Genomic DNA, 13262 nt, shown 5'->3' with positions numbered 1-13262 from the left:
ATCAGAGATTTTTTTGAGCTGAAAAATAGCCTTAAATTTAATAATTTGATGAATTGCAGTTTTCTTGGGCAATGTAATTAACCTAATTTAGGTGGATCACTATAATTTTGAGATTAAAGCTTTAGAAAATTTTATTAAATAGCAGTATTTTATATTTGAATAATGCTTTACAATTTTCAGAGTGTTATGTTTTCAAATACTTTACTTGATAATATAAATAGGTCTAAGTTTTGCCTCCACTTTCCATTTTAGGCAACTGTAGCTCAGAAAATTTAAATTAGTTACTCAAGTTCATAAAGCCAACAGAGTTGGAAGTCAGACCCAAGTATAGGGGCTTTTCTTTCAAATTATTTCTTCATGTTACATTAAGTCCAACATAATATATTCTTGAAAATAGTTAAAAATATACACTTATTACTCAGTTGAGAACCTGTGGGTAGCAGGAAACTTGCTTTATTAATTTCCTAATTAAACAGAATTGTCTTCCATCTTCTTATGCAAATGTTATTTTCAGTATATATCCTAAAAATTGGCATTTGATAATTAACTAAGTATACAAGTTTTACTTACAATTCTGTTGATCTCATTACCAGGTTAAATATAATCATTTTTCTTTAACTGTGTAAGGTAGAATGCTAGAGATGAATTTTCATTGTGGATCTTGGTCCTTGCTGACAACAAATATTCAAAATAAAAGTTTTCTTAAACCTAAAAATGGAGGAGGATGGCATCAGAATTTACTTTCTTTTTAACTGATTGCTAATTAGTTGTCCTTGAGCACACAAGTCATATATAATTTATGGTCTTCTGTTGTCTGAAGCTTTCCTTTTCTTTTTCTTCTTTTAAATCTGAGTGTCTACTTGCTTCATTCAAAACCCAATATCTGGATAATAAAATGGAGTCAGGGATATGAAGATGGGTGTATGAAAAAATCAGAACTCTTCCTGTTTGTTGCAAGAAATAATATTCTGTAGCTCAAGTACAGTCATGTAAATAAAATAAAGAAAAAAATAACTCCTGCTTTTTCACTTTAAGTTCAAGTTGATATTTTAAATAGATTTTTTTAAGTGTTAAGTCTAACTCAAAAAATCCTGTAAAACTTGAACTAGAAATACTTATGGCTGTGATATCCTTGGTCCTTTTTCTCATTTAATGTGAAATTTTAGCCAGTTTTTGCTTTCATTACATAATCAAAAAAGTGCTGGTCTATTAAAGCATGTAAACGAAATGAAAACAAACAAAAGAATTTTCGATTGGTGTTTCTCTCTTCTCTAAAATCAGAAGGAAAAATTCTGACAATGAGGATTTGCCATCCAGGTCTGTGCTTTGATAATAATCAGAAAAAAATTATATATATATATATATATATATATATATATATATATATATATATATATATATATATATGTTTTTATTTACTCATTTTCCAAAGGATGAATCTAAGCATAGAATCTATGTAGACCCAGAAGAGAGTGCAAGAAGAAAGGACCAGGTTGGGATGTAGCCAGCCATCTAATTACACTAATAGGTTTACAGCACAGTTGGGTCATAAATCGTGTTTCTAAACTTAGGAGATGAATCTCCACCATAAATTATTGAAAAGCACTCTGTGGTGCTCCACTCTCCATTTCCCACAAATTAGATTACCAAGAGCTATGAAGCATCTTTAGAAAGTGTTTTCCTTGCTGTTTTAAAATTTTCCTTTATCATCAGTTAGTGTCAACTTTGAAACATCAGCTATAACCAGAAACCATGACACCAAAAGATAAAAAAGCAAGAAAATTACTCCTAAAAGAAGCAGAAGGAGATTTTTTTACCTGCTAGGGAGATTAAACTTATTAATGAAATATTTGTGTGTTTCTATATCCCAAATTTCCTTGGGATAGAAATGTAATAACATATTACATAAATATAGTCCCCACATTTCATATCCATGTTGATACCTTTCAAAATAAGCAGAGTTGAACAAGAATAAGTTTTGTGAAGATAATTCATTCTGTAACATAAATTAACCAACTTGCATTATCAACCCACATTTAGCTTTTGAGCTTATAATTATTTACCACTTTCATTAATAAGATTCATGAACCTGAAATGGAGTAGGTAGGAGATATTAGAAAATGGGTAGAAAATAGGGTATGGATGACACTACACTAAATTTAAGAGATTTGGCCGCTTTGCTTAGCTTATGATTTTCTCCATGCCCTCTGTTTTTCTGTGTCTGTGAGATGGGAGTAACAATCCCTCTTCTCTACTTACTTTAGATAGGATGGTCAATAAACAGATCAGTCAAAATTGTTTTCAGATTCTGAATTGAATATAGAGCCATGTGCCATTTAAGGACTCCTTGATTGTGAGTTTTAAAATGTCCAAAGATATACTGTGCTCATGCATTGGGAGAATTAATATTGTTAGAATGACCATACTACTCAAGGCAACCTGAAGATTTAATGCACTCCCTATCAAAATACCAATGGCATTTTTTTTCACAGTATTAGAATAAATAACTCTAAAACTTATATAGAAACACAACAGATCCTGAACAGCCAAAACAATCTTGAGAAAGAAGAACAAAACTGGAGATACTACGATTCCTGATTTCAAACTATTCCCCAAAGCTACAGTCATCAAAACAATATGGTACTGACACAGAAACAGACACATAGGTCAATGGAACAAAATAGAGAGCCTAGAAATAAACCTATGCTCATACAATTATCTATTATAAAGGAGGCAAGACTATACAATGGGGAAAAGACAGCTTCTTCAATAAGTGGTGTTGAGAAAACTGGACACCTACTTGCAAGAGAGTGAAACTAGACCACTTTCTCACACTATATACAAAAATATATTCAAAATGGATTAAAGACTTAAATGTAAGACCTGAAACCATCCATAAAACTCAGAGAAGAAAACATAGGCAGTATGGTCTTTGACATTGGACTTAGCAATATTTTTTGGATCTATCTATTCAGGCAAGGGAATAATCCATAATAAACCTTATTTTCTAATATCTTCTACCAAATCCTTTTCAGATTCATAAATCTTATTAATGAAAGTGGTAAATATATATAAGCTCAAAAGCTAAATGTGGACTGATAATGCAGGTAGGTTAAATATGTTATAGAATGAATTATCTGCGCAAAACTTTTCCTTGTTCAACTTTGCTTATTTCACAAAATATCAACAGTGGGGAGTATATTTATGTTATTCCTCAAAAATTAAAAAAAGAACTACCATACAGCCCAGAAATCCCACTTCTTGGTATTTTTCTAGAGAAAACAAAAACAGTAATTGAAACAATATATGCACCCTTGTGTTCACTGCAGTATTATTTGCAATAGCCAAGATATGGATGCAACCTAATGTCCATCTATAAATGAATAGATAAAGAAGATGAGGTATATAAATATATAAATATTTGTGTGTGTGTATATGTATATATACACAATGAAATATTATTCAGCTATAAACAAGAATGAAATTTTGCCATTTGTGACAACATAGATGGACTACAGGATATTATTCTAAGTGGAATAAATCAGAGGGAGGATAAACACTGTGTGATTTCACTTATATATGGAATCTAAAAATTAAAACCAAAAAAATGTAAAACAAAAAGACTCATAGATACAGAGAACAAACTGGTGGTTGCCAGAGGAAAGGGAGACAGGAGGATGAGTGAGATAGGTCAGGGAGAGTGAAGTACAAACTTCCTGTTATAAAATAAAAAGTCACAGGGATATGTAATGTACAACATAGGGAATATAGTCAATCATATTGTAATAACTTTATATGATGACTAATGGCGACTAGACTTATCATGGTGATCATTTTATAATGTAAAATATAGAATACTATGCTGTACACTTGAAACTAATACAATAATTTAAGTCAATAAAAAAAGAAAAAAAGAAAGAAAAATGTCCAACTCAAACTGGCTAAGGTTAAAAGGGTATTTATTGGCTCACATGACTGAAAGCCCTGGACTTAGAACCTACTTCAGATATAGCTATATTTAGGAGTCAGAAAATGGTTTTCTCCAGCCTCAGTTTTGCTGCCTATGATATTGGCTTCACACTCAAGCTTTATGTTATAGTAAGGAGTCAGTACAACTCAAGTGCCTACACTTTCTGAGATTTTAAACTAGCGAGAACAATAAGACCCCCCTTTCCAGGATCCCTTGCAAATGCTCCTTGAGTCTCAGAGGGTCATATTAACTCACATGTCTGTTTCTCAACTTAACCCTTTTCTAATGAGCAGGAAGAGAATAGTTTTTTCAGATCCCAGATAACCTGTATGCAGTTCTGCTTTCATTTTCCCTACAGTGTTTTCACTGAACTACTTAACATTCATCTCATCAATTTCTATTGCCTTATTCTTTTAAATTGGGAAAAAGTAGAAAGAGTTGTCAAATGAAAGGGAAAGGGCATTTCAGAGAATGTATGAGTTAAGGAATAACATTTATGAGACATTAGGAAGGTATCTGCTTTGAATTTTTAACTTAACTTTTTAAATTAATTGCGTAGTACGGTTTAAAAAAAATAATCTCAGTATTCTTTGGCTTTTAATTAAGTGCTTCTTTCTGATTAGTTACTGCCTGCCTCTGGGTGGGTGACCCTTCGTATTTACAAATTGGTTGACTTTTGCATACAGGCCTTAATAGTCTCATAACTGCAAGGTGTAAAATTCTGCTGTAATGAACTTTCTTTTATACCAACTGAATGTGACACCCTTGTTACAACATTAGTGAGTTTTTCAAAATACTAAATTTACAAAAAGCACCATTTTGTTGGTAGGTCAAGAGTACTTTTAAATTGGCTTCATTGTATTTGAACTCAAATTTTCAGGTGATGAGAATCTTTACCTTGTGTTTTCTTTGCCTCTGGATGGGCCACATAGGAGCTAGATCTCTGCTATCAGAAGAGACCCTACATGTGTTAGCTTTACAGGACACAAATGCACATACTGACACTGAGGAAAATGTACATGTGTTCTTTCTTGCTCTTACTCCGAGGTTGTCTTATAAGCATATATGCTCAAATGGGGTTGAGTTTTATAAAAATGTTAGGGCTGAATCACATTTGTTTTGTTGTGACATTTGCTGCCTCGCCTTCAAAGAGTAGGTGCAGTTGTGCTGACAACTCCTTGGCATTTTGCCCTAGGAAAGTGTTACATTATCAAAAGAAAGCAGCCACCCTGTCAGTGCCAGTGTGCTGGTAATTAAAATGTGGACATTTGACCATGATGTTCAGGAGAAAATGATCAAAAGAATACATTGAAATGAAAACCTTAACTAGGCAGAGTCATCGCTCATGAGCAAGAGCAAAGCTCTCTCCGGCCTGGTAACTTAGATGAGCATATGCGAAATGGTAACTAGGAAACTGTGAAAAGCCCCCTAATAATGTGATCTCCAAGCTATATCAACAAATACAGAATTCAGATCACTTTTCGCTAAAACCAGTACGAACTAATCTGCTATTATTTGTTTTCCCATTTTTTTATTGAAGTGTAGTCAGTTTAGTTAATATTCTTGAGATTTGTTTCCAGAGCAAGTAGGATTTACTGTACTTTTAAGGATTGGATACCAATTTGCAAAGACTGGATTTAATTTAAAGTCAATAGCCAATGCTACTGACTGCATTTTGGTTTCCTATTGCAGTCTTCTATATCGTGGGTAGTAAAATAATATATTGACATAAAAATAAGTGTTTGCTGTTTAGTTGGCCAGTACTTCAAACTAATATATATTAAGCTCTTGACCTTTACCCAAAGCAGTAACAAAGAAAGAACTAAAGATGCTGGCTTTCGTCTACCATTAGATGGAGGGTGTTTCCTTATTAAACCCGACTCTCCTACCCCAGCAGACCTCGCTCATTTAAAAAAGTGAACCCATTATTTAAAATCTTCCCACAAAGAAAATTCCAGGCTTCACCAGTAACCTGTACCAAAAATTTAAGGAAGAAATAACATCATGTTATTCCAAGAAGTAGAGATCTCGTTCTTACCTGGCAGAGTAACACCTATCTAGTGGCAAAGAAAAATCAACTTAAAAATTCTTATCACCTGAAAAATCTATGAGTTCCAACATAGTGAAGTCAATTTGACAACACTTTTGATCAATCATTAAAATACTGTTCTATGTAAAGTTAACATTTTTAAAAACTCCTACCTTGGGTTCTATTCTCTCTGCTGTAATTTCTTCCCTGGTAAATCCAGACCTCACCCTGTTTCTTCATTGATTTGTTGGGAGTTGAACTGAGCATGAGTGGGTGATTTTCTTTTCCAGGCTATTGGTCAAAGCTGTGGTCAGTACCAGTTTTGGCCAAGACATGCCTGACCCAGTTCTGCAATGAGCAAATGACCAAGAAGCTGGCGTGAGTCTGAGAAGCAGGGTTGCCAGCAGGGCAAAACTCTCAGCTTTGTTAGGTGTATTTTTAGGTCTTTTCACCTCTCCCTACTCTTTCATTAATTAATTACTATACCTCTTATATCAGGCCTTTATATTTCTTCTTCCTCTTAGTCCCAAGTGCCTGAAATCTGTTACTTCCTACTAAGTTTTAGCAAATAAGTCAGACAGAGGTTAAAATGCTGAGAAGTAACTGTTCTCCTCTTAGATAATTTTAAAAAGATACTGTAGTGGGGTAGGAATTGGGTAGGAAAGCATAAAAATGTATTAAAATAGAGTGAGATAAAGTTTCTAAGGAAATGATGAACACATAAATAAAATTGCCTTTTGTTGCTATATACACTCTAATGTTTGAGCTCAAATATTCTCCCTGTTTTTTTGCGGGGGCTGTTTTCTGGAGAGGCATTTTTTTTTTTAAACAGGTAAGATAAGCTTCATTTTACTGACTATAATTGACTAATGGTAACCATAGAAAATGGCCCTTGGCCTCCAATTTTTGCTCCCTTGCCAATGAATCAGTCTGCCTAGGGTGATGATTTAATTTTCATGGCGTTTGAATTACAAATTAACATTTGCAAGTATAGATTTGAGGGATTGTGCTGAAGCCTAACAAAGTTCTCTGAGGACGATGTGCCCCCTTGGGCTACATCATATAACTTCCTTATTAAAGTGAAAGGAAATTACCTTTTAGTTTTTTTTTAGCATATCAAGTCCTCATTTTTGAGAAAGGCATCCAACTAACCTACAGAATCTTCACATCTCATAGATTTTCCTGTATCAAAATATTTCATGTCTTTAGTTTGCATGCTGCCTATGGATAAAGTTAGCTTAAAATGATTAAGAAACTCAAATGGTTGCTTCTGATCATTGCAGTCGTTCATGACTACAATGTATAAGTCTAGCCCATCACCATGTAGATGCTTCTTCATTGTATTAACTTACACTTGTGCTTGTGGTTTAACTTTTAAGGAATAATAAAAAGAAAACAAAGCTTTGACATTTTTCAGACTTGGTTTCAGGGTAGAATAAACAATTATTTCTTCAATTACATAAAATTTGGTGGAATTATGGTATGTAACAACTGCATTTGGAGGGCAAAATTCATAGGTTTCTATATTATGGTTTTCAACTTTATTCTATGGTATTAAAAGTGGATTTTCGTGAACCCTAATGGAAGATATTTAGAGAGAAAGACTACTATGGTTTCCTGTAAGGTAGATTGAGCAAAAAATTATAAAAACAACCTAACGCTCTACTGTGACTAACATCTGCAGCTCAACCTTTAATAGACTCTGGAAAATAAACAATGATTTCTAGAAAAGAGTGAAAAAGCCAAAAAAGAGAAAATTTAATTAGTGGTGTTCTACCTGTGGGGAACCCTATTAACTGTGGAAAAGAATAACAAAGTCAGACAAATAAAGTCTAACAAAAAGTCGTGTGTGTGTGTGTACTTGTATACATCCACATACACGTACTTATCACAGACATACGTGAACTTTGCAGTCAGAAAAATTTGGAGTCCTAAGTATTTGGTTAAATGCTGAAAACTGATACTAAATGGATTTATGTAATGCAAATTAACTCTTTTGACACAGATTGATTCTATTATGAAATTATAAAATTCATACAATTTGAAAATAAAATTTTGTTATAGAATACTGAAGCGGATATTGGTAATTTTAGATAAGTTTAAGTGATAAAAAGAGGACTTTTAATGAAAATGTTTCTTATAAAGTTGAAGGAATTAAAAATATTTTGTTTACAATTTTAAAAAAAGCTCAAAAAGGTTAAATTCTATATTTCCTCAAATGTTTACAAAATTATAGCCTAGTAGTATAACATTTGTGCATCATTTTTTCAGCAGTATTATGCTATCTACTGTCTGATAATAGGATTCCTATTTTTTATCTTATAAAAATAACACAAATTGATACTAGGCAAAGCTATTGATTTTTCTATAATCTTATTTTTTACTGGCAAATTGGTAATGAAATTGTCACTTTGTTAAGTGTTACATTACCTACTTACATCTCCAAGGAAGCATCTGAAGAGATCTCCCAATTATTTTAAGATCAGTTTCACTGCATTACTGTTAGAAGATTTTTTTATCATAAACTTTTAGAAGAAATATATTTTCTTCTTTGATTTTTGTTCTTCAGTCAAGCCCAACTCAAATCTTCTATATTTTGTTTTGTTTTACTTGATGAGCTAATCAGTATTGTCTAACCCTAGAATTAAGTAGAACTTAAGCAATTTTAGAAAGAAACAGAATTTTAGGGGAAAAAACTGGCTCTCCTTATCCATTTATTGCTTCTAAAGTACAAATGAGGAGTGGGCAGAGGGTTTATACTACTATGCTTTGGGTGTATGTGACTTGTTTTGTTTAAGGAAAATAATAAATTTTGAATAAATTGAGTCATTTGATTAGAAGGATTATTTATTATACTAAAAATATGTTTAAACAAATATGACTTTAGTCAGTTTTATATGATGGTGATGATAGTGGCTCACAATAAGTCATGTTTATTATGTGCCAGGCATTGTGCTAAACATCTTACATAGATTGTCTCATTTATTCCTCCCAAGTCTTATGCTGGGGTCAGAAAACAGGCTGGGAGAAATTGAGTAGTGTGCTTGTGGGCACTAAGTGGTTATGCTTTTTTGACTAAGGACTTCTTATTGTCAGAAATAACTCTCTCTCTCTCCTGTTATTGAATCAGAAACCTCAGAGTTTAAAACTTCTAATCTTAACATTAAAAAAAAATGAGCTGGAAATTTTAAATCTGTCTCATAAAGATAAATTTAACCTTTCAAGTAATGATGTTATAGAAATTACACTTCATAATCATCCCCCGGTATTTAATCTCTGATAAATGGATTATTTGTTGCAGCCTCTTATCTTCTCTCCTGTATCTAGACTTCCTTGTTCTCATCCATTCTATATATAACTGCATAATAATATTACCCTGATACAGTAGTCTCCCCTTATCTGCCGTTTCGCTTTCCACAGTTTTAGTTACCTGTAGTTCACCCAGTCCAAAAATATTAAATGGAAAATTCCAGAAATAAACAATTTGTAAGTTTTAATTTGCAAGCCCTGCTGAGTGCGTGATGAAATCTCTCTCCTACTCAATCCATCCCACTTGAGAAATAAATAACTTCTTTGTCCAGCATATCCACCCTGTCTGTATTCATTAACCCCCATTTGTCTAGTGGAAAAACATAGTATATAGTTGTCCCTTGGTATCCGTTGGTTCCAGGACCACCTCGCCCCCTCGACACCAAAATCTGTAATTGTTTAAGTCCTTTTTTATGTCTAAATTTCACTTCTTATATTTGTATAGGAATTTTGCTATTATGTTCATAAATGAGGCTAGTTTATAATTTTCTTGTCTTGAAATCCTCTTGTTAGATTTAGTATCAGGATATATCTTCATAATGAGTGGTCAGTGTTTCCAAAATTTTCTATTTCTGGAAGAGTTTAGTGTTATTTCTCCCTTAATATTTTGGTACAGTTAATTGGCGAAGCATGGAATTTTCTTTGTGGAAAGATTTTAAATTATGGTTTCAGTTTTTTTAATAGTGGTATGACTTCAGATTTTTTTCATTATTCATGTGTCAGTTTTGTATGTTTTGCTTTTCTAGTAATTTGTCCATTTTATTTAAATTTTCCATTTTTCTCTTTTTTACCAGAAAATCTTTTCACAGTATGTTTGAATATATAGCTGTCTTCTTTTTTATTCCTATTTTATTCTTTGTGTTATAACCCAGTGCTACTTTACTTATTTTCTTATTCAAATTGTTATAGCTTTAGCCATTGGGAAGTATAAATTTTTAAATATGTTTTCCTGGTTAGAATATCAAGAATAGGTATGATGTCTATTTTATCCCAAAATGTTAGCAAAAAGCCTGGCACCTGGTGGAACTCAGTATCTCTTGCAAAAATCAATTCATGATGGATGAATGAATGGAATCTGTAAAAATGAGAAAATACTATTAAACTTGTTTAGTGTTCAGTGATTCCTGAGTTATCTTCATTTTCTAAGTTGTTGGTTATTTTTCATTCCTCTGAGCTTCCAGTATAGGTGAAAATCAGATGATACAAAATTTAAAAAACAAGTAAAGCTCTGTTTGTTAGATTATACACGTTGAGAAGGATAAGATCATTTTTATCTGGATATCTGTCTCATTCCAGACTTTTATTTGTGATTTTAGTCATCTTGCCATTCCTTCAAGTTTTATAATCACCTGTTCTATATTAATTTAGACCCAAGTATAATTGGCCTTGGTGTTTTTCCATAGATGGTTTTGCAACTTTTAGTTTTACTCTGTTAGCCAGTGTGACAAAATTGGTCACTTCAATGGCTAGTGACTTTGAGAAGAAGCTGAAAAGATACTTGTTTGTGGGGCTATATACATATGTGTGTATATATAGTTGGCTGTGTGTTGACGGAGGAATTGTCTTCACTTATTTACAATATTCGGCCACTTGCACTTCAGAGAAGAGCAGTACATTTTCATGTTCAAATTTGGGAACTTCTCACTATTAATCACCATCAAATACAGATCTCACAAATCAAAGAGAAGTTTTAAATGTCATTTATATACGCTATTTCTGGGAAACACCAGATATAGTGTTATTTGGGAAACTGTGGGTTGACCTTGCAAAACTCACATTAACAAGGCGGAAAAACACGTTTTAAACAGTAACATATCTAACAGGGAGCTTAAAAGAGCAAGAGAAAGTGTGTAGGTGTTCGGTAGTAACAACCTAATGGTACCACATTGTGTTTCATGAATGAGAGCAATTCACGAAGTTCCCACAAATAGGACCGAGTGCAAGAATATAACTGTCTAGTAGCTTTCTTTATCATTCATTATGTCAACATTTTATGAGTCCCTACTAAGTGCCAGGTAGAATCCTGGTTGCTGTGAAAACAAAAATGAGTATGTTATAATTCTTCCCTGCCTGTAGCTCAGCTTAATGGGGAGAACTCAGCTCTTATAAATGTATCACTCATATTATTTATTTTAAAACTAATGAATTGTAGGTAAGATCAACTTTAAGAATAAAATCATGTCACCCATACAATGTGTCTCCTTGCATTTAATAAATCAATTAAAAAGAGGACTAGAAAAAGGCATGTCAGAAAGTTAATAGAGTTGATCTCATTGATCTCGTGTCTTGCTAATTAGTAGTGATTTTATAGGTGTTCTATGGTTTCTAAAACAAGTATATATTTCTTTAAATTTGAAAAATAAAAAATAAAACAAGAAGTCACTTATCTTAAACTACTATAATTTGCAAGGATATCTTTATGTTTCCTTGAATTTACTTTCATTGTGCTTAGCCAATTATGGGATTTTCTATTTCTTAGTATTTATTACATTAAAATTATTTTTTTGGAAAAAATCATTAAAATGCAGAGGTAGAAGAAACTTCCACAACAGACATTAGATAGCCTGCATGAGAATCTTTTAAGAGAAGTTGACAAACTTTATAAAGAGCCAAATAGTGCGTATTTCAGGCTTGCGGTCCATACAGTCTCTGTCACAACTGTTCTGCTCTGTTTTTTAGCCGGAAAACAGCCATAGGTGTATGTAAACGAATGGGTGTGGCCGTGTTCCTGTAACACTTTACTTAGAAAAACAGGCAGAGGGCTAGATGTGCTATAGTTTGTCTACCCCCTGACCTGTGGCATTTGTTAAAAATGCAAAGACCTGGTTCTCATGCCTCCCTGAATCAGATTCCAGAGGGATACGCCCTTGGAATCTGCATGTTTACCCAGTTGCCAGTATTATTATTGTTTGTTATTTACACTTAAGTTTGAGAACTTTCATTTCCTTTACCTTCTGGGTTACCTGAGGCAGCAGTGTATCTTCTTCAGCATCACCTAGGGACTTCCATTTAGCTTGAATACTTTAAAGTTTGTGAAGCATGAGTTTATCAGGTGAACCTCTATTTTCAATAATTGACAGAGAAAATATGAAGGGAAAATTTCTGTTGAGTTAAAGTTTAAAAATGGAAACTCTAAGAGAATAAGGATCTTTTCTTCCCAGTTTCCTGCTATATGCTCTGTGTCTAGTGTAGGGTGGGTGTTTTGATAAATATTTGCAGATTGAACCGAATGCACTCTCAGCATACAGTGATGACCTACATCCTAGTGGCTTGACTGTCCCTGTATTTGAGATACAGTCAAGTTCTAGTCACACCTTTCCTGCTTTTTATATCATACTTTTAGTTTCTATCCAACGTTCCATCTCTTTTGAGTAATTTGGGGGTTATGAATCTTGCCCTCAAGTATGTTATTGTTCCAACATTCATGATTCTGAAGCAGGATGACATTTGTAAGCATTGATAATTATATTAGCTAAAGATCTTTTGACTGTAATCAACAGAAATCAATATGGTCAACTTCAAAATAAAGGTATCCATTAGGAAAATGAGTTAGGTAAGATCTCAGCAACAGAGAGGCTTGTGGACCTTCTTTCTGGAATGTCATCCAACATAACTCATCTCCCAACTTTTTCCCATCTCTGGGCCTTTGCACATGCTGTGCCCTAAACCAGTTTTAAATTCCTGGAGAGAAATTGGAATTGACCCAGCTAAGGTCAGGTGCCTGTTGTTTAGTTTATTTATGTGGCTGCTGTGTCAGGAGTACCGTTATGTAACACCTCTCTGGAGAGAAAATCAGCTAGTTTAGGCTAATTTTTGTGCCTTAAAAAAAAAAAAACTTTCATGTGACTATTTGGATTCTGGTTTTCTAAAACCTGTTCTCGTGTTTTAAGTTCTGCTACTAACACAAACCAGGCTGCAGACCTCTAAGAGGTCCATGAGCATACTTCTCTGTAT

At 33.2% G+C, this 13262-nt stretch overlaps 1 protein-coding gene and 1 long non-coding RNA gene across 8 annotated transcripts in view; one reads left to right on the top strand and one right to left on the bottom strand.

Moving 5' to 3' along the window:
• Nucleotides 1-6640, bottom strand: part of LOC141578258 (uncharacterized) — a 52006-nt gene extending 45366 nt beyond the window's left edge. Inside the window, exons 1-2 of the long non-coding RNA XR_012508399.1 lie at nucleotides 6173-6640; nucleotides 571-708 (exon numbers count right to left, since the gene is read on the bottom strand). This is a non-coding gene — a long non-coding RNA (uncharacterized LOC141578258). The remainder of the gene's footprint in view (nucleotides 1-570; nucleotides 709-6172) is intronic.
• The window catches only part of HDAC9 (histone deacetylase 9), an 819260-nt gene that overhangs the window by 313327 nt on the left and 492671 nt on the right, over nucleotides 1-13262 (top strand). The window lies entirely within an intron of this gene.

Source organism: Camelus bactrianus, chromosome 7, assembly GCF_048773025.1.
Source record: "Camelus bactrianus isolate YW-2024 breed Bactrian camel chromosome 7, ASM4877302v1, whole genome shotgun sequence".
NCBI classification, from domain to species: domain Eukaryota; kingdom Metazoa; phylum Chordata; class Mammalia; order Artiodactyla; family Camelidae; genus Camelus; species Camelus bactrianus.
This window is presented reverse-complemented; position numbering and strand designations above follow the sequence as displayed.